Consider the following 5,340-nt stretch of genomic DNA (forward strand, 5'->3'; position numbering starts at 1 on the left):
AGACTAGAGTCAAGCTCAACAGGGTCTTCTTTCCCCGCTAATTTTTCCAAGCCCGTTCCCTTGGCAGTGGTTTCGCTAGATAGTGGGTAGGGACATGATGATGATTGATTTGGGGGGTGAAGCCCCCCAGCCTGCCCGTCCGTAGACTTTAGGCCGTCGCCAAACGTCCTCCCCGACCTTTCCATCGAAAGCCTCTGCCAAGAGAACCCACCAGCCTCCACGTCGCCTTAAAATGAGCGAGGAAAGACATTCACTCCGGACATTTCATCGCGACTCTTTCACACCTTAATCTAGTCCTAATCTAACTATCCTATCCTAACCAGCTTAGCCTAAATTAACCTAACTTAACCTAGGTTCCCACTGCTTCTTCTTCTTCTTCCATCCTCATCGCTGCCGCCATCCGGTTGAAGTTTGCGATTTCCTCGTCCTTGGTATCTTCGTTTACTCTGAGTGGGTACGTCCCTCCGACTCGTTCCTGCGCTCTCCTAAAGTTGTCCCTCGCCGCCTCTCGCTCGTCGTCCGTGCACTCCGTGAGCGCGTGTTCCGCCGTGTCCTGCACTCCGATCCCGCAAAGACACTCACCATTTCCATCGCGCAAATGGAACCTGTTAAAGTACCCTCTAAACGGCCCATGGCCTGTCAGAAGGCACACTGCACGGTGGCTCCATCCTCGTAATCTGCAACTAATAACACTGATTATTCTGTGCGTGGCCCTGCCCTTGTCGCTGCGATCCCATTCTTGCTGCCATCTATCCATGGTAGCCTTCTGGGCTTCCCTTTTGAGCATTCTCCTAGTCAGGGGAGCTTGCTCTCGTGGGAACCTGTCCGGCTCTTCTCTGGCCTGCCTTGCAATTTGGTCCGCCTTCCTGTTACCCGTAAACGTCTCCGATGCCCACCACAGTTTTACTGTGGCACCCTCGTCTTGGATCCTCTGCATTTGCTTCCAGATATTGTGAGCTGTGCCTCCTTTCCTTCCGCAAAGCATGTCCAACGCCACTCTGGAATCCGTCGCAAAGTGGACTGTTTCCCCGTTGACTCCTGGTTGTTCCCTCGCCGCGACCCCCAACGCCCACAGCTCTGCCATGTGTGTTGGGTAGTCCTCCTGTAACACTAAACCTCTTGTATTCAGTACATTACCGTTCCTGATCTTGACGATGCCGACGCCCACTCCGTTGTTGTCTCGAGACGCGTCTGTAAAGATCCACGTTCCCTCTGCCGTGGAGTCCACTAATTCCTGCCATGTCAGCCTTTGGTCTGCTGGATGCGGCCCTTCTGCAAACACAGGTTTGCCCTCGAAGCTCTCTTTTTTGGTTTTCTCCCATCGATCGTATCGTCCCTTCGCCTCGAGGTGCGGTGGGATACACCCCGCCAACACTTCCAGAGCGACGTTGGACGTTGTTCTATACGTCCTAGTTATTCCAAGCAAAAAAGAGCGCTGTGCTGCCCGTAGATGTTTCTGGACTCGAGAGTCTCCCCATCTCTCTCCCCAAATCTCCGCACCGTATAAGAGTGCCGGTTTAATCGCTCTAGTGTAGATCTCCCTCAGCGTTTTTGGGTCCGTCCCCCACGTTCTTCCTGCTACCCCCCTTACTTTGTGTGAAGCAGCTGCCACCTTTCCGGCTACGTATTTTGTGTGTTCCACCCAGAGAAGTCCCCGATCTATCATGATTCCCAAGTACTTCATCGAGCCTTCGGGTATGACAATTGTCTCCCCCATCCGGACTCTTGGTTCCCTAGAAACCACTCCGTCCCTTCCTCCCCTCGCTGCCGCAAAAACTGCTGCAGTTTTTTCGGGTGCATAGTCCAACTTGTGGGCCGATGCCCACTTTTGGCACGCTGTCCAGATGTTACCCCATGCTGCTTCAATCTTCTTGACAGACGGCCCTGTGACCAAGATCAACTGGTCGTCGGCGAACGCTTGCACTTCGATCTTTACTCCGACACCTGCAACAACCCTATCAATTTCCTCAAACCACTCTTCCATAATCAGAAGCCATAGGATGGGACCTAGGCACGACCCCTGTGGACAACCGCGCGATGTTCTAATTTTGATTCCCTCCGACGTGACACTCCGATTCTCTAAAAAGTCTGCGATTGCCCTCCCCAGGTTACCTGGGCAATTACACTCCGCCAGTAGCTGCCTTAGCTTTGGGTACCAGGCTGAGTTGAACGCATTCTTGATGTCAAGTGCCACCAAAAGTGCATGCTTCTCCTCAGACCTAGCTCTCCTCATCATCTGGACCACTCTGTCTATTGCTTCGACCGCTCCCCTGCCTTTCCTGAAACCGAATTGCCTATAGGAAAGCTGGTTGTTCCTTTCGAGGTGGTACGACAATCTGGTTGCCAGAACTTTGTCGTACACTTTTCCTATTGTTGGGAGGAGGCACACCGGCCTAAGTCCCGCACCACTTGGTTTGGGCAGCCAAGCCACCTTCGCTTCCTTCCAAACTCGCGGAAATCGCCCCTCCTGGAGACAGCGATTAAACACGGCGAGCATTTCTTCCCCGACGACCTCGACCAAATGATGTAATCCGGCTGAAGGGAAACCATCAATACCTGGTGCCTTCCTCACTGGCCTTCCCTTAATGACATCCTCCAGCTCCTGCAATGTGATTGGCCTTGCCTGCTGCCTATTCCACAAAATTGTTCTGCGCCTAGTAGCCTTATTGTCCTCAGAATCAGTTGATTCATCATCATCTGGGAAGTACTTCCGAATAAGGTTTGCTGCCGTTTCACCCCGGTTTCTGGCCCAAGTTCCTGTACCATCCTGAGTCGTTGCCCACAACGCCGCAGATCCTCGTTTCCGAAGAGCAAGAATACGGAAAGCGAGCCCCCAGGGGTCGTCCGTACTGCCTTCAGAAAGCGATTTCCGCAACGAAGCGAGCTTTGCTTCCTTGATCGCTTTTCGGTACTCCAGTCTCTTTGCGTTGTACTGCCTCCGAAGCTCTTCCCTGCGGTCAGGATGTCTTTCCGCCTGTAGTTTGATCCGCTCTTTGCGGGTTTCTTTTCTCATACGTCCCAGTTCGGCATTCCACCAGATGTTACGTGGTCTGAGAAGTGTTCGCTTTCCCCGTGGAATAGCGGCTATGCAAGCTTGCATCGCTGCCTCCTGGAAATCTACTGCCATGTCTTCGGCCAGCCTACCTGTTGTCGCGAGGCCTGTAAGGTGGTCATATATTGATTGCCTAAAAGTCTCCCAGTTTGCCCGAGAAACGATTAGTCGTTCTTCCTGCGTCGTCCAGCCCGGTTCCCCCTCATCTCCGAAGACTCTAAAACAGATAAGCTTGTGGTCGCTTAGTAACTCATCTTCTCGGACGGCCCAGCTCTCCGTCGTGATGTTCCTGCTGAAGGTTACGTCAATCCAGCTTCTGCCATTGACAGTCTCGAACGTTGGACTTGCATCTTTGTCGTTCTCAACGACAAGATTTGTTGCCCCCACGAGATCCATTAATTGACTGCCTCTTCCGTCTGTAATATCGCCGCCCCACGCTTCGTGTTTTGCGTTGAAGTCTCCTGCCACGATCACTTTTGTTCTGCAGCTTCGCAAAAAATCCTCGATTTTTGACAAAGTGTCATCAAGTCGATTTCTCGGAGAGACATAAGCATTCGTGAATGCTATCTCTACTCCTTCCATGTTCTCGATGATAACCGTCCTCGTTGTTTCAGTCGAAAATTGCGCTAGCTCTATGGACCGGAGTTGCGATCTGACCATCGTAGCTGTTTTGTCTCCCTGATTTCCGCCGTAACGTATCCAGCCGTCCCAAACCGGCATGCGCCCGTACGGTTCTTGGATGAGCACTATATCTGCCTTTTCATCGTCTGCAATATGGTGTAGCACATCTGTCGCTTCTCTTCCTCTTCCCAGGTTGGCCTGTAAAACAAAAATTTGACTCACACCCTCATTATACGACTCACCTTCTGCTCCATTTTCCTGCGGAAAATGGGGCAGTTCTTGTCCCTCGCCGTGTGCCCCGTGCTCTTCAATTTCGCTGCGGCGCAGTTGGGGCACTTCTTCTGTTCCTCCTGGCAGTCCTTCTGAAGATGTGGCCCCCCGCATCTGAAGCACCGGGACTCCTTTTCTTGGCAGTCCCTCGCCTTGTGACCGTACCCGCTGCACCTGTAACATCTCGTTAATCTTACCTGTTCTTCCACTCTGCACATCGTGAGCCCCACAATGAGCCTCCCTTTTTCCATGATCGTCCTCTGAAGCTTGGGCTCCACTTCGAACACCACATTCTGTCGTCTGCCGCTGACGCACTGCCTCTTCGCCAAGAATTTGAAGTCCTCCTTGAACTTTGCCAACGTTTTCCCCGTCGCTGTCCACTCGTTCTTCATGTAGACATCCTCTACGATCTCTTCTGCGGTCCACTCCTTGTCTATCCCTGTCAACGTAATTGTTGGCCGCATCAGTGCGGTCTCCGATACCGTCATCTCCTTCTTCTTCTCGAGAGCTGCTTGTAGAAGGTGCTTTTGTTCTGCACTCGAACTCACAAGCACCAGCGATCCGTCCTTCTTCTCGACAATCCGGCTGATCGGGCCGCCAATATCCTTGGGATTTATTCGCGTCAGCTCCCTCTTCGTCTCCTGTGGCGTCTTCCCTTCGATCTTCACAACCACTTCGTAGGCTTGAGGCGTTTTCTCCTTCAGCTTCGTCGCGTATGAAACCTTGGTCCATCCAGTCTGTCCATTCGTCTTTGTGGGTTGCCTCTGTTCTTTCGCGGGACCAGCGAGCGCCTGCACCTCCTTTGTAGCCACCAACTGGAGCTGCGGCTTTCCGGCTGAGAGCACCTTGGGCTGTGCCCCCTTCGTATGGCCACGTGGTATTTGAGTTCCAGCCACGGTGGCCGAATAGCTCTTTTGCGCCACCTCTTTTGCCTGCGAAACCTTTTGTGTTGTCGGGCCTCGCTGTCTCATTGACTCCGCTCGCTGTCTCGTTGACTCCGCCTGCAAAAGCGAGTTCGCTTTCTCGCCCGAAAGGATTACCTCGACCAACAAAAGTGGGTAGGGACAGCGGGAATCTCGTTAATCCATTCATGCGCGTCACTAATTAGATGACGAGGCATTTGGCTATTAAAATCTTTATTTAGACATGTAGCGCGCTGCGCTTTACATAGTACCAGAGATACTAGAAGTTAAATATAAACATATAAATATATAAACAACAATGAATGTAATCATATGATGATAACACTTGTCACTAAAAGAGGACAACGGAGAGTTCTCCGGAACGCGGGTGGATGGCGTTGAGGCGGTGCAGCGGCCGTAGTATTAGGGGAGGGTTGGGTGTTGATGGGCCCTCTTCCAAACAGCCCTCATAAATGTCGAATGCATCGAGGAGCC

The sequence above is a fragment of the Tribolium madens genome, unplaced genomic scaffold (genome assembly GCF_015345945.1).
Source record: "Tribolium madens isolate multiple individuals breed KSU strain unplaced genomic scaffold, Tmad_KSU_1.1 Scaffold_31;HRSCAF=131, whole genome shotgun sequence".
Lineage (NCBI taxonomy): Eukaryota > Metazoa > Arthropoda > Insecta > Coleoptera > Tenebrionidae > Tribolium > Tribolium madens.